Consider the following 26,165-nt stretch of genomic DNA (forward strand, 5'->3'; position numbering starts at 1 on the left):
TTTGCTGATTGCACATCACCCTCCTAAACAATGGTACTTATGCAGCTTAATGTGTTCATCAAGTAATATTTGTAAAAATTCAATCTGACACATGTTAAATGGGATACTTTCTTGATACTGTGTCATATTAAAAAGGCCATAAATGGTAAGTGGTTCACACAAGTAACTGTAATTTGCATTAATTTTCCTGTAAAATTGAAATTTTATGTCCCTTTTCTCTTCTTTCACTGTTATCTCTAAGTAGTTATAAACAACATCAATGTTTACTGTTTTCTTTTACAACATGTACAGTGCAGACTAACCCACACAAACATGTTTTACAAATTAGAAGTATAAAAAGGCCTGAGATCTGTTTCCTAAATAACTAAATTAATTTAACAAAAAAATTTAAAAAATATATATTACTTTTCTTTCTTCCCCAGGGTCCATTTAATTCATTCCAATGAACATTTATTATTCATCAATGGTATATAGTCTTTGTGAGTATGATTTTTATATATAATGAGGGCATCTTATATAAAAAATACATAAAAGGAAGTAGCAGACATTTGTAGGCAATTTTCTACAGTAGCCCACAGTTGCCTCTATATGAGGTATAGAGTACATAAGCGCCTACTGTGTATATCATTTACTACCTTTACAGAAAATATTTGATTCAGTAAAGTGAAATGAAGAATGGAAACAAACAAAATATTTCCCATACATAGTTCAGTATCACACAAGACCACGGGTAGATGTGACTATAGAGATAACTTTGTTAAAGCAAGGCATTAAACAGGGAGATATGTTTGTCTGTTTCATGAAAGGTGCTCTGCATAAGACTCAGAGAAAAGAAGGATTTCCTATTCATGACAATGTTCTCCAAAGGCCCTAGATGAGGTCATGTACATTACTTCAAGCCCCAGGAAACTATAAAATGTCAGTGAAATAAATTAAATTGAGAAAGAGAACCATTTAACTATCCAAATTGGGGGGAAATAAAAACAAAGTGATAGAGTAATACAATATGCAACTGGATGACAATCCCATCAAATAAATATTGCAATTTCTGTACCTTAGAAAATATATCTATCTTAAATAAGTATTATTACTGAATAATGAGCTGGGCATAGAATTAAGTAAAAAGAGGGAATTTGGCTGGTTGTGATGTTGGATATATTTTAAAGCTCTTCTTTTAAATAGAATGATATTCTAATAATGTTATATTGGTGGAAATCATGGGGTACCATAATCTCAGAAGAGTTAAAACTTAGTCTAAAATAGTTTCTGCATTGAACCAGAGATGCCACTACACACTTTATCTTCCAAGGAGACTACTGATAAAAAGAAAATCTACATCTACATCTTAAAATTCATAGTAACACTTTTTTGTGATAGCAAAGAATTGGAAAGAAAATAGATGCCCATTGATTGGGAAATGACTAAAGTAATTGTGGCACACGAATGTAATGAAATATTATTGCATTATAAAAAATTACATCTATATTGTATAAAGAAAAGCACAGAAAGATAAAAGTCAACTGATGAAGAGTGAAATAAGCATAGCCAGGAAAACATTTTTCCAGGTAAAATATGAATTTATAAAATACGCTAATTTATCCAAAATTATGTACATATGTATTTAATTTCTAGTCATCAGGGAGTAGCAGCAGAAACTTAAATATAGTAAATAAAACTTTATCAACAATAAATATAAAGGATATATTAGTGTAAATGGAGCAGAAAGATATCTCAAATATAATAGAAAGCATCCTAAATTGTACTGGATCAGGCCCAACTATTCAATAGATATAGTTAATCTCTATTACACAATACAGCCATTAGGATGAAATGCCTGTTTGCATATCACATCTATTTAAAATGGGCTTAACTGAGACTATTCAATTTTCTCTTGGCAGTTCATGTGTTTAGGAAAATCCAGAGGGGAGCAAAGAACCGGGTTGTGTCTATCACTTGATGAAGCTTCTCCTCTTTGGCTCTGTGACAAAGGCAAATATTTCCTTTTTCCATGAAGCTGCTGAGAAAATCATCTATTTCTATTTTCCCCTCTAGGAAATCCTCTGGCAAGGTGTCTGACTCCTCCTCACCTTCCTGGGCTGCTGTCTTCAGCCTCACCTATGGGCACTCATACTGTAGCTATTGCTAAGCTCATGTTGCTTTTGCATCTTATGCAGTTCATTCTTGCCTAGTCCAGGCCAGGCTCTATAAGGAGATTTTTTCCAACAAGATCTTTGATGCTTTTTACTTAATCATCCTTGTCAATCTGACTTGCTTCAGGTGGGGCAAAGTTGAGAACTGTTCTAGGAATGCTTTGCTTCATCCATTCCTATCTGTTAAAGGCTGAGTTCTGAGAGTTCTGAAATGTGTAAAGGATATCGGGCATCTTGTACCTACACCGGTTTTGGCCTGTCAGCATTGGGGCATCTGTGGTGGGAACAGGTAATAGCAGAATGGAGAGGAAACCAAAGGAAGGAGCAATAGATTTGTGTGTAGAATAACTTGAGGAAGGAGAGGTAGTACCACACCAAATGGAACAGCAGCTGTAGGTCTATTTGATTCTTGCCGAGGATGTGAGGGAAAAAATGGAAATGGTCTGAGCAACACAAGGAAGTATTCTCTCTGGGAATACTGTACAAATATGGAAATGCTGAACTTGGGAGCCAAAACTGGAGGACTCTTCCAAAACTCATCTAAGAGACTTTGCATAATTTTTCCAACATCTGAGTATATTATAAAATTCTTTACTAATGGACAGGTAACTTAAATTCCATCTTTGTCCATTAAACTGTTGTTTGTCCTTCATTCTCAAAGAGGACAATGACATCAGGAGATGACGTAATGACTTGAAATGAATTATATTTAAGTGAGGAAGAATTGTGCAAAGTCACCAGCCTCACTCTCTCCTCCAGTGTCACTTTGGTCCAGTTACTTGCCCAGGGTCACACAGCTATTAAGTATCAAGTGTCTGACATGGGGTTTAAACTCACATTTTCTTGACTCCAGGGCCAGTGCCCTACCCACTGTGCCACATAACTGATCCCTTGTCCATTAAATGATGTCACATTGAAGTGTTAACACTGATCACTGTTTTTTACCCTGAGGAAACTGAGAAAGGAAGATATTAACTATATTAATTAAATTAAATTAATTAAATATTAACTATAATATTGTTTACTATGAATGCTAATCTATACTCATATCCTTCTGTATTTCAGCTATGCTGCCATATGTAGCATAGAGTTGTTTCTCTAGCAGGAGGATGGTGAGACCCTCCTGCTAAAACCCTGCTGTCACCCTGCATCTCATGTCATGGGTGACCTACTGCTCTAGCTCAGCTGGTAGAGACAACTCTTGCTTGGGCCAAGGCCAAACTATCTCAGGCAGGCAGCTGCCAGAGCAACCAGAACATTTCAGGTTGGGAGGCTCACTTGATGGAGGTCAGTCAGCCCCTTGCTTGTGAAAACAATGTTTAAAAGAATAACCACAACCAAATCAAAAGTACATATTTCAAAATTACAAAGGACAACACGAAAGAAAAGATACAGGAAGATATTTCCTCCCTATCCTATTGCAGAGGTAGGAGGTCAATGGATATGGTATATTGCATATATTTGCAGACTTTTGTGATTGATTTTGATGATTTTTCTTTTTTATTTCTTTGTTTTCATCTTTAAACATACTTATTTGCTATATGGATAGCTGTTTGGGAAAAGAAGGAGGATGGATACTCAGAAACTTTTGGTGCTAAAAATCAACAGATTTTATAAACAAATATTTTTAAATCTTTTAAAAAGTTAAAATAGATAACCCAAAGGGAAATAGAAATTAAATTCAACAAACATTTTTAAAGACATTGTACTAATGCAAATAGGAAATTTTCCTTGTCTTCAAGCAACCTACATGTTTATATAGAAAAGAAAGTTCATTAAACATAAGAAATCTATGACAATTTGCCCGTTGTTAATTATGTGTATAAAGACATGATGGAAAATAGGACATGAAAGGGAAGTGACCCAGTCATATGGCAGGAGTGCAAGAGAGCAACAGCATTATCTGAATACTTTATGTTCATATTTTAGTTACTAAAAGAGTAAGACAATTTGGGGCATATCCTTTCTGGTGAATATTTAGGAAAAGATAGATAAAATACTTAGGAAAAGATAGATAAAGTGGATACATATAGATTGTATAGAGCAAGAAGACTTGGAAAGACTTCAATCTATAACATTTCAATTGCAAACAAGCCTCAATTCATCTATTCAAGGAGTTTACACCCAAGTACTGTGGATAGACCATGTATGCTATTGGTGATAATATGTGTTTGAATATAATCAACTCAGGAAGAGATTTAAATGGAATAGTATAAAGGATTTAAGGAAGGAATGATTGCTAACAATTGTAAGGATGCCAGAAGTCTTCATGGGCATATTATCATGGAGAATGCTTTGAAAAGATTTTCACCATGAGGAAGTCCATTTGTTTGTTTGTTTCTTTCTTTCTTTTTTGCTGGGCAATTGGGGTTAAGTGACTTGCCCAGGGTCACACAACTAGTAAGTGTTAAGTTTCTGAGGCTTGATTTGAACTCAGGTCCTCCTAAATCCAGAGCCAGTGCGCTATCCATTGCTCCACCTAGCTGCCCTGGAAGTCCATTTCAAATGAGGCTTTGGGCAAAAGTATGCACAAAGACTAGAGATGGAAAGACAATACACAACAGTGAAAAGACAAATTTTACTGGACTGCTGGAAGGAAAAAACTGTGAAATTAGACTAGATAGTCTAAAATTGATTAGCTGTTAGTCTTTGGAACATCACTGAAGAATTTTGAATACTAAAGTGTTATGTCAGATTTGCTCATTAAGGAAATTACTCTGGCAGGGCTGTGATTGATGGATTATACTACAGAGATGTTGTAATGGATAGTCCAAGGGGGGAAAACATGAGAATCTTAGATAGGATATGATAATTCAATAATTCAATCAATTGTTTTATAGCAAAAATGATAACATAACAACTCAAATTTACATAGGGCTTTAATTCTTACAAAATGATTTGTCTATTTTATTTTATTTAATATTCATAATAATACCTTAAAGAAGATACTATCTTTATCTCTATTTTTCATAAAAGGTCACTGAATCTCAGAGATAAACTCAAATGCCCATTTTTATAGAATTAGTTTCTGAAGCAAAATGAAAACCAAGGCCTTCCTGAATCCTTGTCTGAAGTTCTATTAATTATTTCATGCCACTCTTTCCATTGGTGCAAATATCAAGCTATTTGTGTTCTTTCATTGATATTGTTTGATTATTATCCATATTTTAACAAAGATTTTCTGTGTCAGATTTGACCAACATGCTGAAAATATTCCTCTGGGTCTTAGATTTTGTAGCTATCATTGTAGCATAGGAATGAATCTATTTTACCTTGATCTACAGCAATGATTCTATCGATTCCATTTCCAGTGTAGAGTCCTGAGTGATATTCTTTATGTCTGAAGATCAACATGAGAAAACAGTGGCTTTAATTTAACATTGGAAATATCTACCAGCCTTCTTATAGTTACCGTGTGTTTCTCAATGTTTTTGTTTGTTTTGTTTTGTTTCATTTTTTTGTTCATTAGCCATTCCAACATTTTGGCAACTATAGTTTTCCATGATTAGTAGTCACATCTGATTTCTAGAAAAATACACATGTTAAAAAGATTATTCTTTGTGCCAAAGAGCACTTTGGAATTATTTTAAGCATGTCATTTTTTTTAAATTGTCTTTCTTTCTTTCTTTCTTTCTTTCTCTTTTTGGGTGAGGAAGTTGGGGTTTAGTGACTTGTCAGGGTCACACAGCTAGGAAATGTCAAGTTTCTTGGGATGGATTTGAACTCAGATCCCCCTGAATCCAGGGCTGGTGCTCTATCCACTGCACCATGTAGCTACCCTTGCACTGTGTCATTTTCAAAGAAATCCAGCTTGCTAGTTTTCCTTTATTGAAATCTTAATTCCACTCATAATTTATTTGTAATACCCATACCATATATGAATATGCACAATATCTTATTTATGGTTACTTTTGTATATTCTCCATATGTGTATGCTATATCTATATCTATATCTAGTTCTACATACATATATCCACTAACAATACACACACTAACTCAATATACTGGCAATAAAATTGCATGATAAATTATGAATAATAGGCATTTAAATTCTTTTTTTTTTTTAGTGAGGCAATTGGGGTTAAGTGACTTGCCCAGGGTCACACAGCTAGTAAGTGTTAAGTGTCTGAGGCTGGATTTGAACTCAGGTACTCCTGATTCCAGGGCCAGTGCTCTATCCACTGCACCATCTAGCTGCCCCCATTTAAATTCATTTTTAAGAAATTTTCTCTGCATGAGCAGTTAGACCAAACTCTTTGGAGTAATTATGAGATGGCCCTGTAATGTTTTGAGGCTTAACAGAATCAGTTCATTAGTATCTGCAGCTTGGAGTACATGGTGGAATCTGTCCTCTACATGCAACCCTTCTTTCATTTAGATCTATTATTGTGGATTTCCCCACAACAGTTACAAACAGTTTTGTTGAACATTCACACCCCTACTTTATCCTGTACAAATCAGTGTTGCTGAATTTTGTTATGTCCATGGATGAATTTATTAAGGAATCTTTTAGGATCCTAGTATATATGTATATATAAGCTCCATTGAAATGGAGCTTATAAGGTTGACTTTTGTTCCAAGTCAAGAGCTATTGTATCATAAGCAATAGAGTGGGATCTTGTCTTCACTACAGTTTTAAATTAATTATATGATTACAAAAATGTTGTTTCCTGTTGAATATTGTTTGCAAAACTATGCCTTTGAAAAAAATGCTGGCTGAGATTATTTTCCCACCGAAGACAGAATAGAGGGGGCCTTGATAGGCTGTGGGAAGAGTACAACCCCATGATCAGGCTGACACAGTCACCAGGCAGGCTGTGCCAGAGAAACTTAACCCTGAGACTCTAAATCATCTGTAGCACTGACATCTTCTGGAAGTAAGCTTATGGTTGGGTGAGAGGACAGAACAGCTGGCAGGGGGGAAAATACAGGGGTGTCTGTGGGACCTAAGGAGGAATTTGGCTATGTAACTTCAGCAGAGAGTGATGAAGAAATCTTGCATGGGAGGAGGCCCAGGTTGGGGAGGTATGCAGGCTTGTTCATAGCTGAGAACCACCACAACACACAAAGTTCTGCTGGCTGATTAATTAGTAAGTTGGCTTGAGGTTATCTTCAGACCAGAGAATAGGCCAGGCCAGAGAAAATCCTGTCCTCCCTCAAACCAAAACATCTGGGTCCCTCTGAAACTTGGGGTATTGTAGCTTGGATATTGGGCCCCATGTTAAGAGGAAGTTAAAAGTCAAGTAAAAGACAGCAAGATGAGCAAGCAAAGAAAGTTGAGAAGTTTCTGTAGTGACAAGGAAGATCGAGGTGCATACTCAAAAGAGGATAACAACCTCAGGGCCCATACATCCAAAGCTTACAAGAAAAATATGAATTGGTCTCAGGCCATGAAACTGCTCAAAAGGGACTTTGAAGAGAAAATAGGAGAGATAGAAGGAAGATTTAGAGAGGTGGAGGAAAGAATGTAAAGGGAAATGAGAGCAATGGAGGAGAATTGTGAGGAAAAAGTCAACAGCTTGAAAAGCCAAATAGAAAAGGAGATTAAAAAGCTCTCTGAAAAAAATAATTGCCTCAGAATTAGGATTGAACAAATGGAAGCTAAGGACTTTATGAGAAACCAAGACACAGTAAAGCAAATTCAAATGAATAAAAAAAAATAGAGTGCAATATGAAATATCTCCTTGGAAAAAACAGCTGAACTGGAAAATACAGCCAGGACAGATAATTTGAAAAGCTTTAGACTACCTGAAAACCATGAAGAAAATAGAGTTAGACATCATCTTCCAAGAAATTGTCAGGGAAAATTGCCCTAAAATTCTAGAATCAGAAGGTAAAATAAAAATTGAAAGGATCCACCAATCACCTAGGTATTATGGTAGCTGAAAGGAATACACTTAGACAGATGACACAGTTCTGAACTTAATATGAAGGGATTATATCTGTAAAGCATTTATTTTTGTTTATCCTTGCTTTTTTGTGGGGCAGGCAGGGTAGGGAGGCTTATGTCTGGGGTCAGATTTAGATTCAAGGCTTCCTTGGTACAGAGCTGGTGCTTTATCCACTGTGCCACCTAGCTAACCCATGATGACATCTTTAAAATAGGGTTGAAGGATAGGAGGAATGTAATGGGGGATGGGGAAGAGGAGAGGTGGACTGGGGAGAGGTAGCTTGCATGAAGGAAACAAGAAAAAGCTTATAGAGGGGAGGGGAAGAGGAGGAAGGAGTGGTTAAATGAGTGAATCTTACTATCATCAGAAGTGGCTCAAAAAGGGAAAAAAACCCATACATATGCAAGTGGGTATAGTAATATATTTTGCCCTGAGGGGAAGGAGATAAGGGGGAATGAGAAGAGGGAAAGAAAGGAAGGGCAGATTGGGGGAGGGAGCTGTAAAAAAGCAGCTTCTGAGGAAGATGAAGATGTCCTGCATAACTGCACATGTATGACTTATATTGAATTACTTGATTTCATAGGGAGGGATGATGAGGGCGGGAGGGGGAAAATTTAGAATGCAGAATTAGCTCAAAGACCTTAACCTCATCAAAGTGGGTTCAAGGAGGAAATAATACACACCCTTTATTGGGAGGAGTAATATATCTAACCCTACAGGAAAGAAGAAGGTGAAAAGGTTAAGGAGGAAAGGGTGAAAGAAGGGAGGGCTGAGTCGGGAAGGGTCAGTCAGAAGCAAAACACTTTTGAAGAGGAATAGGGTAAAAGAAGATAGAAAATAGACTTAATAGCATGGAAAGGGAATAGGATGGAGGGCAGTAGTTATGATGATTGACTATAATGGCAAAACACATGGTACCTACATTGCTGGGCTATTGGGAAGAAAATTCTTTGTCAAGTTTAAGGTACTATATAAATGTTATGATGAACAGGATGCTATCAGAAAAACCTGGAAAGACCTACATGAACTGAAGCAGAGTGAAATGTACTGTATACAAAATAACAGCAGTAGTGTAAGATGATCTACTGGGAAGCATGCAGTTATTTTCAGCAATTCAATGATCCAATATACCTCTGAAGGACTTATGAAAATTGCAACCCATCTACAGAGAAAGAACTGATGGTATTTTATAAGGATTGAAGCATAATTTTTTGACAGTTCTTTAATCTGAAGTTTTGTTTTTAATCTGTTATCTCTTACAGCCTAGCTAATGTGGAGATGTTTTCCATGAATACTTATGTATAATTTACATTGAATTGCTTGAGTTTTGGGGGGGTAGGGGTGGGAAGGGAGGGAGGAAGCAAAGTTGGAATGCAAAGTTTTAAAAAATTGATATCAAAATTTGTTTTTACATATAATTTGGAAAATTAAATTCTAAACAGAAAGGAAAATAAGCTTGAAGGGACAAGAAAAAAAGCATGCTTTCTCTCTTCATTATACTTTCATCATAAATACCTTTAATAGTTAGGCAACTTAATCTCATAAATATTTTATAAAGATCAAAAAGTAGTCACATGTTTGAAAACTAATGATGTCCTATCTTTATTGACTTTTATGGGTAGTATTGCTATTCTTGAATTTGGGAGCATTTTTTTTTCAGGACAATGAGTGTTAAGAGAATTGCCCAGGGTCACACAGTTAATAAGGTTAATGTGTCAAGTCTCTGAAGCCAGATTTGAACTGAGGTCCTCCCAAATCCAGGGCTGGTGCTTTATCCGCTGCACCACCTAGCTGCCCATTGGCATTTTCTTTATGAAAAAATTGCCACATTTTCTGATTCTGTTGCCTCCAGTACAAATTTTCTAGTGCAGGGGAAGCTAGGTGGCACAGAGGATAGAGCACTGGCCCTGGAGTCAGGAGTACCTGAGTTCAAATCCGGCCTCAGACATTTAACACTTACTTGCTGTGTGACTCTGGGCAAGTCACTTAACCCCAATTGCCTTGCTAAAAAAAACAAAAAAATTTCTAGTGCATATTGTCATCCAGTTCCTCATCCTAACTTTGTCTTCTTAAGTGTCATTTCATCTTTCTCATAAGGCACAAAAAGGAAATCAATGCTAGGGCCCTAATGTAGTTGTTCTTCTGTCACCAGTGGTACAAGTCAATCATTAAAGAAAAAATAGACAACTTGTTCTATTTTGTGTATTTCTTGCCATTCTGACAGTTTCATCTATAAAAGTTTTTAGGACAAATTATTCTATTGGGTCCACTGACATTTATGCTGAATTTTCATTAAAGTTTTTATTTTTCCCACACATATATAGTTTATTATTTTGAATGTAGATGCTGTTCATAATCTTCAAAAATTCTCTTTCATCATTTTAGGCAGCTAGGTGGCTAAATGGATAGTGCTGGATAAGGGATAAGGAAGACATGCATTTAAATTCTACCTCAGATCCACAGTAGCTAGTAACCATGGACAAGTCACATTATTTCTAAACCTTAGTTTGTTCATTGTGAAATGGGATTAAAAGAACAAATTTCATAGGCTTGTTTTGATCGTGAAATACATAAATATGCAAAGGCCTTTTTATTGTGCTGTAAGAAATTATAAGCAGGCAGATTTTAGGAAAACCTGGAAAGACTTACATGAATTGATGCTGAGTGAAATTAAAAGAATCAAGAAAAAAATGTACACGATATAAACAACATTATGTGATGATCAACTGTGATAGTCTTAGCTCTTCTCAGCAATATCATGATCCAAGACAATGCCAAGAAATCATGATAGCAAATGCTGTCCACATCCAGATAAAGGACTATGGAGTCAAGGCATATTAAAGCATACTATTTTCACTTTTGTTGTTGATTTTTGTTGTTGTTTCTTCTTTCTTGTGTTTTTTTCTTTTCTTTTAATTCTTCTCTTACAACATGACTAATGTGAAAGCATGTTTAATATGATTGTAATGTATAACCTATATCAGATGGCTTGCTGGCTTCAGAGAGGGAAGGGAAGGGAGAATGGGAGAAAAATTTGGAACTCAAAATCTTACAGAAGGGCATGTTGAAAACTATCACTACATGTAATTGGAAAAAATAAAGGTCTGGGGAAAATAAAGTGATTTGTTTAACTTAAAGACCTCTAGCAATATTACCTATTATTTTATTGATCAACTTGTATTATAAAAAGTCATTGCCTTTGATAATTGCCACTTTTCTTTTGTCAAGAACTAGGGTTATGGTTTTGTCTTTCTTTATTAGCAAATATTTTATGTAGTTCAGACTCATGCAGGAAATGTTTATAATCAAATTACATTATCTTGACCTTTAAAAATTCCCTATTTTTCAGCATCAATAATTCAGCTGAATACAGTATGTTGGAGCTGCAACAAATCTCTTTTTTCTATCTGTAGCATTTATTTTAATTTAATTTTCATTTTAACCTCTGCTGTAATTTGAAAATTGCTTAATTTAACAAAGAAAGTTTATTTGGAGCTGACTCTGAGCTGTGAAACCAACCATTTCACATTTGTTGATAAATTGACAATTACTTTTTTGTTATTCTGGGTTTTTTTGTACACATACAAAACCTTCTGATTCTTTTTTGGAAGAAAATATTCTGAAAATATAGGTGTAAGGGTTCTTAGTTTATGAAACATTTTCATCTTTCATTTTTAGATCAGGATATTTTCATACTGAAGTTATCACTTGATAATATTAAATATATTTGAATTAGTTTTGAAAATCTCATCAAGTTCTTTGTTGAATGCCATCCTCTTCACCCCTTGAAATGAATGTTGAAATACAACGTTCAATGATTTTCATAGTTATTTTTTACCTTATGATCATCATGAATACCCCATGATGACAAAATGTCCATGAGATTGTTGCTTCTAGCCTTTAGGAATCAAGGAAATCCCTCCCCCCAAACCCTCCTGTTTGTCCCTACAAGGAGAAACTGTGGATCCTACTTCCATTGGACTGCACATTTCTTTTGTTGTCTAGATTATAAGTGATTTGATAAAATGAATATTGATATTGGCCAATTTTTCCAACAGCATAATATGTTATTAGCCATCGGATAAAAATATCACCTTTGGAAACCTTTAATTTAATATTTTCAGTCAATTTTAAATCTTTCCTCTTTCCATAAATCCATCATCATCATCACTATAATAATACAAATGTATCCCACAGCAGTCACAACATTTTGCATTTGGCAGAATGTAATGCATCACATTGTGGCCATGTTATTGGTATTGAACTTCACTGGACTTATGTTGCCTGTCTTCAGAAACTAGCCATTGCACATTACTGTTGCATTACTTTCAAGTATGTTAGAACCTACCAGACTTAGTTTGTATTAGAATAGCCTTTGAAAAGCTAACATCACATTCATAACATAGTGAGGAATCATTCAGGGAATAACATACAATATTATGAGAAAAGCATTCACCTTTCCAATTTTTGAGCCTGATAAAGATGTTGTTCTGATGATAATAAAATAGATGAGCCTAAATATATTTAAAATGAATGGGATGGGGGATAGAGTTTGGTACATTAGGGGAGTAGAGGCTTGGATAACTACTTTTGAGAATGTAATAGGGAATAAATAAAATGCAGCAGTTGCAGTACATGTAATAACTTAGCCTTTGAGTTTGAAAGCCTGGACTCCATGATTTACTAAGTTTTTTTTTTAATTAAAATGATGATAATGAGCAAGTTATTTAAGCTTTCTGAGCTTCATTCCATTTACTTGGAAAAGTTTCAAAAGAAACATATGATTCTTTGGAAGGAAATGGTTTGTGAACCATGTTTGTGGGTACACATTCTAGGTCTGACCATATCACTCTCTTGTTTAACAAAGTTTATCAATTCCCTGTTACCTCAATGATAAAATGATAATTCCTCTCTTAGTCATTTAAACCCATTCACATACTGGCTCAGACATTATAAGTTTATTATATGCACTTTGATATATAGACATTTTGATACTCTTAAACCAGCATTCTTGAAGATCTTCATGATATTCCATCTAGCCCCTCTTTAACTCTGCATAAGGTATCTATTGTTCCCATATGCCATATATTCCTTCCTCAATTTCTCCTTATGTAATACCTAGTTCATTTTGTCAAAGCTCTTGTCCAAGCTTCTTCATATGTGCCAATTTTTCTGGAACTCAGGAATCTATGTTCAACAGCTTATCATAATGTCGAAAATAGTAGTTTGAATTGCTAATCCAGTTAATATTTTATGTGTGTGTTTAATAAAATCCTTTTGAAAAATTTTAAAACTTAAGAAGGATATACAAGGTTCTGTGGATTAGTGTAATTATGGAGATGTTATTCAGATTGACAGAGCTATAGGAGTGTCTTGAGGACTTCAGTATCTTTGAGGATAGTCACTTCAATAGGACTCAGTAAGGGGCATTTTTCATGATCATGGCAAACACCTTGGAAAGCATATGTCTCCATGTTTTATGTCTCAACAGAAAAAATCAGTACATTTATCAAAGACATATATGTCTATTTTTACACGAATAAGTCATTTTGTATTAATAGTCAAAATATGTAAGACACCTGGTCAGGATAGAAACTTTAATTAGTCATTTTATTCTTTTGAAGTAAATATTTTTCTACAGACAACATACAATACCTGAATCTTGTACCCTCTGTAACTTCTAGTCATTTCTCTTCCTCATTTGTAGTTTGTCCCAAGTCCTAACAATCCCATTAGTGTATGAATTACTCTCTTTTCAGATTACATGAAATAGTTAAGTAACACTAAAATGGTAGCCAATCTCTGTTTACTCCAGAAAACTCCTCCTTACAGGTAGAAAAAGTGTCACTTGTCATTAGCTTCCTTTGCATCCCTTCCCATAGTTTTCAGGCCATGTGACAGCACTCATACCCCTGCCTGCCAAATTGAATTAATTTCACTGGTAAAATTTTATGAAACACAGTATCGCATGCTTTATTAAACTCAAGATATATTATGTTTAATGCATTTCACTTCATCTACTAATCTCATAATTCTATTAAAAATGCAATCAACTTTTCCTGGTATGAATTATTCTTCATAAGATGCTGCTGCTTATTGCTTATGATTCTATTATTCAGAAGATGTTTACAGATTTTTATCTCTTAATAGTTATTCCATTATTGCACTGTGTTGTGGTAATTACCAGCTATCCTTTCTCCTTTGGAAAAGTTGTGAAGATTTCTATTCAGTCACTAACTCGGTAGCTAATAAAGTTGCATTTTTGATGATAACAATTCTCTCTCAAATTTGCCTCAACATTTCCATGCTCCTTATGCTAATTTGTGTTTGAGGTCTATCTGAAGTGAGAACAAAAATCATATTTTGGGGTGCAAGGGAGTGAATAAAAAATTATCTTCTTTAAGAGAGTAATGACTATAATTTAGCCTGTGCTTATACGTATAAAATGTGGATAATTGAAGGAGAAATAACTAGGCAAATCAATTGAATTCAACAAAAATATATTAAGCATGTTTTTTTGCTGAAGATTAAGCTAAGAACTAATGAAGATAGCAAATTTGTGTAAGATACAGTCTGTGCCTTCATGGAGTATAAACTGTAATTGGGCAAAGAGAGATGAAAGAAATAATTAAATTAGAAACAATGAAACACAAAGTTCACCTGAAATGTTCAAATACAGTATGTTATATTGTAGTTTAAAAAGGTTTTTAAAATTTAATGCACTGTAATTATGATGATCAAGCTTATTTCAAAAGAAATTGTGATAAATACATCTTCCTCTCTTCTTTTTAGAGTTCAGAGATTGTGGATATCAGACATTACATAAACTGTCATATTCAGCTGATATTTTGGTGATTTTGCTAACTTTTAAAAATATGATCCACATCATTGAATGTGCCCATGTTTTTGATGAGCTCATAAGAAAAAAAGATTAACAAAGTATTAAATAGTATATTATGGGAATTAATCTCAAAGCTGGGAAGATAGAACTTTGCCTGACTGTGAATGGTCTTGAAAACCAGAAAAAAATTTGAACTCTACTCATTAGAAAGTAAGAAAATGGATTGTTTGTAACTGAGAAGTGATAGCATCAGATATAAGTATGAGGAAGAGATGTCTGGCAGCATTGTGAATAATGGATTTGTCTGGATAGAATGGAGATGAGAAGAGCTATTTGTAGGCAGGCATTATAATTTAAGTGAATGGGTAGTAATAAGAGTTTATACTAGGGAAGGAAAAATGAGAATCTTTGGGAGGTGAATGATACAAGATATTTGTCAGAATTAAATAAACAGGGCTTGGTAGCTGATTGACTAAGAGATATGAGGGAGGAGAAAGAGGAATACCATAGCTTTTTAACATGTAAGACAGGAATGGGCAGAGCAAAGATGGCAGAGAAAAGCCAGCAAGTTGCCTGAGCTCTCCTATGGTTCCCTCAAAAAGAACATTAAATCAAGCCACTAAATGGATTCAAAAACTACCGTGGAAATTTATTTTGATTTGGGGACCCTTCCTTTAGGCTGAGATTAAAAAGCCTTAGGCCCTCAGGGGATTTTTCTGTGTAAGAGTCTTTGAGGTGATGATATAAAGAAAATTAAGGGGTGAAAGAAAAGTAGTATATGGGGAAAAGAGGAAAGGGGAGGTGGAATGGGGTTAATTACATTATATGAAGAGACACAAAAAACCTATCACAATAGAGGGAAAGAAGGGAGGGGTGAACATTGCTTCAACCTTATTCTAAAAAGATTTGGTTCAAAGAGGGCACAACATATATATGCTCATTTTGAAAAAGAAATTTAGCTTATTTATTAGGGAAATAAAAGAGTTAGGAGGAAATGGGGGCACTAATTGAAAGGAGGGCAGAAGCAGGGAAGAAAAGGGAGGGGGGCTGATAAAAGGGAGGGCAGATTGGGAGAGTTAGGGGTAAGAAGTGAAATGTTGGTGAGGAGGAATACAGTGAAAGAAGGGAAAAGAATTAAAAAGGGGTAAATAGGATGGAGGGAAAAAGTAACAATAATTGCGATTGTTAATGGGATGAACTGAGCCATAAAAGAGAAGCAAATGGCAGAATGGATTAAAAAACAGAATCCTACAATATGCTGTTTGCAAGAAACACCTTTGTAGCAGAGAGATACAAACAAATTAAAGGCATCCTTCAGCTTAAGTAAAAAAACCCAACCAAACAAAAAAAAAGCGTAGCAATCCTTACCTCAGACAAAACAAAGGGAAAACTAGAATACATGAGATATGGAAGGAAACTACATATTACTAAAAGGTGCAATAGATAATGAAGTAATATCATTAGTCAACATGTATGTGCTAAGTTGTATAACATCCAAATTCTTAGAGAATTTAAATGAGTCACAAGAGGAAATAGATAGCAAAACTATACTAGTGGGGGATCTGAATCTTCCCCTCCTCAAATGAGAAAAATCTAGCCACAAAATAAATAAGAAAGAAGTTAAGAGGTGAATGGAATGTTAGAAAATGTAGATATGATAGATATCTGGAGAAAATTGAATGGGGATAGAATGGAATATACATTTGTCTCAGTGGTACATGGCACATATTCAAAAATTGACCATGTATTAAGGTATAAAAACCTAATAGTCAAATGTAGAAAGGCAGAAATAGGAAATGCATCATTCTCATATCCTGATGCAATAAAAATTACATGTAATAAAAAGCTATAGAATGGTAGACTGAAAATTAATTGGAAATTAAATAATCTCATCCTAAAGAATGAGTGGGTCAAACGAGAAAACATAGAAACAATCAATAACTTCATCCAAGAGAATGACAATAATGCGACAACATACTAAAACCTATGGGATTCAGCCAAAGCAGTGCTCAGGGAAAATTTTTATCATTAAATGCTTACATGAATGAAAAAGAGAAAGAGGAGATCAATGAATTGGGCATGCAACTAACAAAGGTAGAAAAAGAACAAATAAATATCCTAAATTAAATACTAAATTAGAAATCCTGAAAATCAAAGGAGAAATTAATAAAATTGAAAGCAAGAGAACTATAGAATTAATTAATAAAACTGAGTTGTTTTTATGAAAAAATAAGATAGATGAACATTTGTTTCATTTGACTAAAAATAAAACAAAGAAAACCAAATTACCAGTATGAAAAATAAAAGGGTTGATTTCACCACCAATGAAGTGGAAATTAAAGCAATAATTAGGAACTATTTTGCCCAACTGTATGTCAATAAATTTGAAAACCTAAATGAAATGGATAAATATTTACAAAAATACAAATTGCTCAGGTTAACTGAAGAGGAAATAAAATCCTTAAATAAGCACATATTAGAAAAAGAAATTGGACAGGTATCCATAATGAACTCCCTAAGAAAAAATCTCCAAGGTCAGATGGGTTTACAAGTGAACTATACCAAACATGTAAAGAACAATTAATTCCAATATTATACAAAGTATTTCGAATAGGTGAAGAAGGACTTCTACCAAATTCCTTTTATCACACAAATATGGTGTTGATACCAAAACCAGGCAGAGTCAAAAGAGAGAAAGAAAATTATAGACCAATTTCCCTAATGAATATTGAGGCAAAAAAACTTAAATTACATATTAGCAAGGAGATTACAACAATTCATCACCAGGATAATATACTATGACCAGGTGGGATTTATACCAGGAATGCAGGTCTGCTTCAAAATTAGAAAAACTAATGACATAATTAACCATATCAATAAGAAAACTAACAAAAATCATATGATTATCTCAGTATATTCAGAAAAAGCTTTTGACAAAATATAGCACTCATTCCTAATATAAACACTACGGAGTATACGAATAGGTGGAGATTTCCTTAAAATAATAAGCAGAATCTACCTAAAACTATCAGCAAACATTTTATGTAATGGGGATAAGTTAGAGGCATTCCCAATAAGATCAGGGGTTAAACAGGGATGTCCATTGTCACCCCTACTATTTAATATTGTATTCAAAATTTTAGCTTTAGTAATAAGAAAAAGGAATTAAAGTATTTAGAATAGTCAAGGAGGAAACAAAACTATCACTCTTTTCAGATGATATGATGATATACATAAAGAATCCTAGAAAATAAACTAAAATTTACTTGAATCAAATAACAACTTTAGGAAAGTTGCAGGTTATAAAATAAATCCACATATATCAACTTCCTTTCTGTACATGACAAACAAAGTCTAGTGCAAGAGATAGAAAGAAAAATTCCATTTAAGGTAACAGTAGACAACATAAAATTCTTTGAAGTCTACTTGCCAAGACAAAGTCTGGAACTATATGAAGACAATTACAAAACACTTTTCACACAGATAAAATCATATCTAAATAATTGGAAAAAATATGAATTGCTCATGGATAGGCTGACCTAATATAATAAAATGGCAATTCTACCTAAATTAATTTACTTATTCAGTGTCATACCAATTAGACTATCTAAAATTATTTTATAGAGTTGGAAAAAATAATAACAAAATTTATCTGGAAGAACAAAATGTCAAGAGTAGCAAGGGGACTAATTTTTTTAAAATGCACATGAAGGTGGGCTAGCTGTAGCAAATCTGAAGCTTTACTATAAAGTGACAGTAATCAAAACTATTTAGTACCGGCTATGAAATAGAATAGGTTAGGCACAGGAAACACAATAGTAAATGGCTTTAGCAACGTATTGTTTGATCAACCTAAAGACTCAAGCTTCTGGGATAGGAACTCAGTATTTGACAAAAATTGCTAGGAAAACTGGAAGATAGTATGGTAGAAATTAGGCATAAACCAACATCTTACATCTTATATTAAAATAAGGGCAAAATGAGTACATGATTTGGGCATAAAAGGTGATACCATAGGTAAATTAGGAGAGGAAGGAATAGTTTAACTCTCAGAACTTTGGAAAAGAGAACAGTTTGTGACCAAATAAGAGACAGAGGATATTAAGAAATGCAAAAAGAATGTTTTTGATTACATTAAATTACAAAGTTTTTGTACAAACAGAAACAATTTATCCAAAATGAGAAGTGAGTTGTTGTTTTTATTACTGTTATTCAACTGCAAGAGATAAGCACTTACCTTTCTTAATTGAATACACAATGACTAAATGTTCTTTTCTGAGGAATAAAAATTGTTTCAGGTTTAATATTTTCTCATTTTGTTTTCATTTTAGGCATTACTCTTTCCACTGCAAAATTGAATGTTGCACCAAAGATCAAAACAAGTAAGTACACTTCTTGCAACCCTTTAGTGGATATATAATCTCTTCAATTTTACTATTTCCTTCAGTGATTCAGATAACAAGCTACCTAAAGCATTTTATAATTTGTCATTCTTACCTATGCCTGAAAATGTAAGCATGAAAGCTTGTTTCCTTTACATGTACTATATATTAGAAGAAACTGATCACTAAGGCATAACTCATAACAATTGATCCAGCTTTAGGTATGACTCACTTTACTAAACAGAAAAAGGTTTGAATTTTTGTAATAATATCAATCATTTAATAGCTTTAATTCCATAGAAGAACTTAGTGCTGAATCATTTTGTGGACTATATATATATATATATATATATATATATATATATTTGTGTAATGTGAAGAGTGACTCAACTTTTTCTTTGTCTTTTGTTTTAGAGTATTGTTTTCTTCAAGCAACATATGTTCTTTATGGGTTATATTATATACATAGCTGTAAATGTCAAAATAATTTTATTACAATTTTAGTAGACATTTCTGAAGAATACAGACTTCACATGACCAATCAATTAATAAGCAAGTGTTTATTATTTCTAATATATGCCAGGAACTGTGCTATGTGCTTGGCATGCAAATACAGAGTTTAAATGATCATTGTGTGCAAGAGGGTTACATTGAAGAAGACAATAAGTACATATAGAAACATATAGAGAATAAATACAAAGAGGAAAAAAAATTAGATGAATCTCCAATTAAAAACAATGTAATTTAGGGGTAGCTAGATGGGGCAGTGGATAGAGTACTGGCCCTGCATTCAGGAGTACCTGAGTTCAAATCCAGCCTAAGACACTTGACACTTACTAGCTGTGTGACTCTGGGCAAGTCACTTAACCACAATTGCCTCATTAAAAAAAAATGTACAGATGGAAGGACTAGGAACAACTTGGAATAGAAAGTAGTGTTTCTTCAACTGCAGGTATCTTGAAGGAAGAGAGATTTTGAAGGAATATTTGAGGTGTGAATGAATTCTAAGAATGAGGAATGGGCAGCAAAACCATAGGACAATAGAGGATGTTGCCCAAGGGATATAGAGAAGGTCTCTTGGGCTGGATCCCAGAAGGCCAAAGGGGAAATAATGACCAATGTGGCAAGAATGATAGGTTTATCCCAGGATCCCAAGGAGGAACTAATATAGACTTAGAATCGATATATCACTGGCCCCATCAGTGCTTAAGAAAAATCACTACAACTCCAATGTGGTGTACAGACTGTAGTTGAAAGCTGAGGTAAAGGGAGTAATTAGAAAGATATTTTAACAGGGGTAGCTAGGTGGCACAGTAGAAAGAGCACCGTCCCTGGATTCAGGAGTACCTGAGTTCAGATCCAGCCTCAGACACTTAACACTTACTAGCTGTGTGACCCTGGGCAAGTCATTTAACCCCAATTGCCTCACCAAAAAAGAAAAAAAAAGGATATTTTAACAATCTGATAGAGGGGATATAAAAGGCTCACACTAAGGTGGTAGTTGGGTGAATAAAGAGGATGATTGGAAGAGGTCAGATGTGAGAGATATGGAGGTAGAAACTATAAAATTTAGCAACTGGTTAGAAATGGAATCTGAGGATGAATAGAGTTGAGGATAATGTTAAGGTTTTAAACTCAGATTCGATGGATGGTGTTGCCTTCCAAATTGTGTTGTTTAAAATCTAAACATGGGTTGTAATCTACCTCCCCCCCACCCAGTCTTGGGGTAAAGCTGGCTAAAATCACTGATAAATTCAGCAAGACTTTAGCCTTTAAAGGATTTCTTAAAGCTTGGATCTATTAGGTATAGCCAGAGAGACAGAAATCTTTCCTTCCCCAATAGTCCACGTGAAGTCCTGCCACCAAGCCGATGTCTTGAACCAAAAAAAAAAAAATTTAAATTAAAAATACTATATAGAAATACTATAGCTTGCACTGGATTCAGGAGGACCTGATTACAAATATTGCCTCAGACAATTGATACTTACTAGCTGTGTGACCCTGGGCAAGTCACTTAACCCTTATTGGCTCACCAAGAAAAGTATTAAAAAGGGGGCAGCTAGAAGACATGGTGGATAACTCACTGGGCATAGATTCAGCGGGATCTCAGTTCAAATTTGACCTCAGACACTTTGACACTTACTAGTTCTGTGACCTTGGGCAAGTAATTTAACCCTTGTTGCCCCACAACAAAAAAAGAAAAAAGAAAAGAAAGAAATAGCATCATTTGAAAATGGATTTTAGGGTAAAGATAGAAAGTTCAGTTTGAGACATGCTGCACTCAAGATTTTTCTGGAGCTCTCTATTTTGGTCTATTATCCTGTACTCTCTCTTCTTTTTTTTGTTCTTTCATTCATTCTTTCTTTCTTTCTTTTTTGTGGTAAAATGAGGGTTAAGTGACTTGTCCAAGGTCATACTGCTAGTAAGTGTGAAGTGTCTCAAGCTGAATTTGAACTCAGATCCTCCTGAATGCAGGGTTGGTGCTTTATCCACTGTGCCACCTAGCTGCCCCCTGGACTCTCTCTTCTTATCTCTTTATTGATTCTATCTTAATGATTTATTTCATCAGCTTCCATGTATTCAACTTTTATCTCTTTATGGATAACAGTCAAATCTATATTTCAAGACCTCATTTATTTCCTGAGTTAAAATCATGCATGTTCAATGGCCTGCTATTATTTCCACTTGTAGATATTTCAACTATGTAGGAATTTCAGACCCAAATTCCCAAAAAAACCTCATTATCGTTCTGTGTAAACAAATTCTTCCATATAACTTCATGATTTATGTCAAATATGCATTTTCCCCTCAGATGCCTGATATTCTTACTTATCATTTCTCCATTACTCTTAATCCATTGTCTCCATTTTTCACATATGACATTTAATTTCTTGCCTCCAAACCTTGGTGCTGTACTTTTTACATGACTATAGTTCCTTTTCTCCTCAACTTTTCCTCATTCAATCCTTTTGTTCTTCAAGACACAGCCCAAGTTCTACCTTCCATATGAATTGTTTCCTGATCCCCATATTAGTTTTTTCTCCTTCCCAAACAAATTTTAAGTATTTTGCATTTATTAACTTTTGTTTTATTTCTACTAATTCTTAAAATTCTGATTTTTATATCAATCTATCTATATTTATGTAGCTATCTAGAGGTATATATAAACAGAGAGAGATAATATAGATATTGATATCTATAGATATTTTTCTCTATGTACCTATTTATTGATAGATCTATAAATCAATAGATATCTACATAGATATATATCTATGTAATATATAGATATCTATAAATATAGATATCTATTTAACTATAGATAAAATGTAGATAGATAGCTATAGATATAGCTTTCAATGTGGATAGTTATAGATCAATTGATCAATCAATTGATCAATAGAAATATAGATAGATAGATGTAGATAGATTGATAGATCCCCAAACCTGTTAGTTTTACCCTACCCAAGCAACTTTTAAATTTAGCTACTTTGCATTTTTTGGCATTTGTTTTACCTATATTAATTCAAAAAGTTCGTATTTTTCTCTTATATAAATATAGATAGAAATATCAGAAGTTTCAAGAAATATATACAAATAGAGATAAATTATATATATATATGTATATATATATATATATGTATATATATATATGTAGAGAGAGAGAGAGAGAGAGAGAGAGAGAGAGAGAATGAGAGAGAGATTTCTTTTCTTCCTCAAGGAGTTCCTAGGGAATAAAGATTATCCTATTTTTTTGCATGCAGTATGTGATGCCTGCTACATAATAGTCCCCTAATAATTTCTTAACTATTGCTTTCTTAACACTTTTTCTAATCAGTTGGCAAACCTTGTTGCTTCTACTTTCTCAACATATCTTCTGTCAAACTCCTTGATTTTGCTCATACCACGTTCATTTAAGTCTGTGCTCTAATCTCCATTCACCTCGATAATTGCAATGTTCTCATAATTTTTCTCTCTATGGCAAGTCTCTCTACTCTCTAACCATCCTCCACATCTGCCAACTTGAAATTCTTAAAGCAAAGTTTGACTATATCAGTCTGATCAAGAAGTTTCAGTGACTCCCTAGTGGTATCCTTTAAAGCTCTTCACAATCTAATTCCAGCCTATGTTTGTAGGGTGATTTCACTTTATTGTCTGTCATGATCTCTGAAATTCAACCAAACTGATCTATACAAAAAATGATCTCCCACCTCTGTGCTCTCACAAATATTATCCACCCCACTTCGAATACTCTTCCTCCCCATCTTTGCTGCTTAGAATGAAAAACTTCCTTCAAGGATCAGATGCACAGCCTCTTGATTCTCCCAGTTCAGTGCCTTTCTCCAAATCACTGATCATTTTATCCTATAGTTATCTATGAGCATATTCTATCCACTCAGTGCAATGCAAGCATCTTAAATACAGGAATTCACAGCACTTAAAATAATGTCTGACACATAGAAGGTGCTTAATAAATTGATTCATTTGATTGCTTTATTGATTTAATACACTTTGTGACATATTGGAAGGATACAATTATAGTCTTAAAACTAGATTATATTATTTATATTATGAACTTGAGGTATTTTAGGTTCTCTTCTAAAGCTGTTGAGGTTATCATTTAGCAATTATTTGATCATGAATCATTTAGCTTACATGTTATTATTTCCCCCACCCTGAAGGAGGGTCAAACATTGTTCTTTTGAGTTGCTACAATTAGATGTGATCTAAAAAATTCTCCCTTTGTTCTTGAGGAGATATACACATTCTCCACAATGATGTGCTCCTTTTGAGGATCTGAAAAATGTGTATTCCTTAATGGCTACTGAATGAGATGCCTTCATTATTGTGCCTTCATTATTGGAAATATACTAAGAGAGTCACTCTCTAAACATCTAGAATATGATTGCAAAAATAACCATGAAAGTTAGAAGTTTTAAGATTAAAGTCCATGGACCCTGCTGAGCCAAACCTCTTGCTTTCCTTTTTTTTTTTTTTTTTTGCCAGAGTTATTAGGGAAAGTAGCCAGATTAACATACTTATCTTCCATAATTTATTCTCCTGAAGCTGGCCAAATGATTAGAGCCCTTTAAATGAAATCATGGGCTCAGTAACTGGCAGCATCATGCATACATATCAGGATTAACTTAATTGTATTACAAGGAATTACTGAAGCATTTGAGGCAGCCAATGGATCCGGATTTCTTTAAAAGAAGGGTTAAAACACTTATATGTTCAGATTGTGGCAGTTTCAGCTTAAGAGGGATGAGGAAATTGATGAGGAATAAATGTTATAGTTCCATATAACCTTGCCAACATAATGCTAAACGCTCTAAAATTGCCATACATAGACAAAGTTTTGCCCAATGACAGACTGAATTATCCAGAGAAGTACAGCAATGAAAAAAATATTTAATTTTACTGCTTAGTTTCCCAAAAATTATACTATATTTGGGATGGCAATGAAGATGACAATTATTGGTTATTACACCATGAGGGTCTGGGAGATTGAATGAGGCATGACCACAAGCACAGCTGCTACAGAACAAAGTAAATGCATGTAAAACCTCAATTATGGCTCGAGAAACTTCCTTTCTAGTTTTCAAAATGTTGGTGCAATCTGAAGGTAACATACAATGGCAATTATAAGATTGACTTCCTATTGATTCCCTCAATTCATCACTACATTAGAAAACAATCCTTCAGTAATCAATAAATATGTTTTCCCAACCACAAAATATAGGCAATCCTACTTACAGATTATATTTGTCATCTTTGGGACTCAAGGAGAAGAGATATCAAGCTTTACTTTTACCATTCTTGGAGGTAGCAACTTAATTCAGTGTGACATTCAATCCTATACTTCCTTGTTTCATTATCTCTAAAAGAAGGAGAGAAAGGTAAATTCTTAGAATATAACAGGAAATTATGAATGTTGGTAATATGATTTAAAATGTTTTCAGCTCTTTGGGGAAAAAAGAGTTAATATAAATACAAAGTCTAATTATAAATGACAGGAAAAAAACTTGAAGAAGGCTAAAGAATTAGGAATTATTTGGTGAATCATGGACAGAAACACCTACAAGATGTAAAAGCTGTTGCAAATTAGCTAAAGGAGAGCTACAAGTTTAGTATTTATCATTTTAAGGGGTTTGGCGGGGGGGGGGGGTGGCAAGGCAGGGTCAGATTAGTTAAATTTGTGTAATTCACCTAAAAGTAATACCATGTGGCCTGAAATGTATTCTGGAACAAAGATGCTCTAAAATTGTAAAATAGAAATAATTTCCTTGAAGATGCTTATATGGATCTTAGTTTATTGATGGGGAAATTAACTTTAACCACCTAGATTGCAACCCAACTACACTAATTCATCTTTTGTGGTTTCTGTTGTAAGGTAACAAAACGTAAACATTTATGTTTTTGCATGTATATACATGTGAATACACATATACATCAAGCCAGCAATATGTAAAATATTGCATTCATATAGTTAACAATAAACATACATGTGTATATATGTATGCTTTTATAAGCACATATATTGATGAGTATATAATTGACTATAAAAAAAAAATCTTGTATCTCAAAAACTTGAGTTCACTCCAATGATGCAAATTGCAGCCCAGTCACACCTGTTCATCCCATTTGACTCTAGCAAATATCCACCCAAGGATTTACCACAATTGGTCAACACAACATTCTAGAAATCTTCTGCTCATTCAACTGATATCATATGCATACAGAGGAGTGTTCTGGCCATCAACATATATGTATACCTAGTAGATATACAGTTACATGCATACATAAATATATGTACTGAATACCCTGTCTATAAATAAATGTGTTAAAAATGAAAGTAACATTAAAGGCATTGAAAATCATTTTATTAAATTATTACACAGCT

The 26,165-nt window shown here is 34.0% G+C and overlaps 1 pseudogene; it reads right to left on the bottom strand.

Annotated features, from left to right (window-relative positions):
• Positions 1-1,899: 1,899 nt before the first annotated feature.
• On the bottom strand, positions 1,900-23,164 carry LOC122748545 (annotated as a pseudogene).
• Positions 23,165-26,165: the final 3,001 nt, after the last annotated feature.

Source organism: Dromiciops gliroides, chromosome 1 (genome assembly GCF_019393635.1).
Source record: "Dromiciops gliroides isolate mDroGli1 chromosome 1, mDroGli1.pri, whole genome shotgun sequence".
NCBI classification, from domain to species: Eukaryota; Metazoa; Chordata; class Mammalia; order Microbiotheria; family Microbiotheriidae; genus Dromiciops; species Dromiciops gliroides.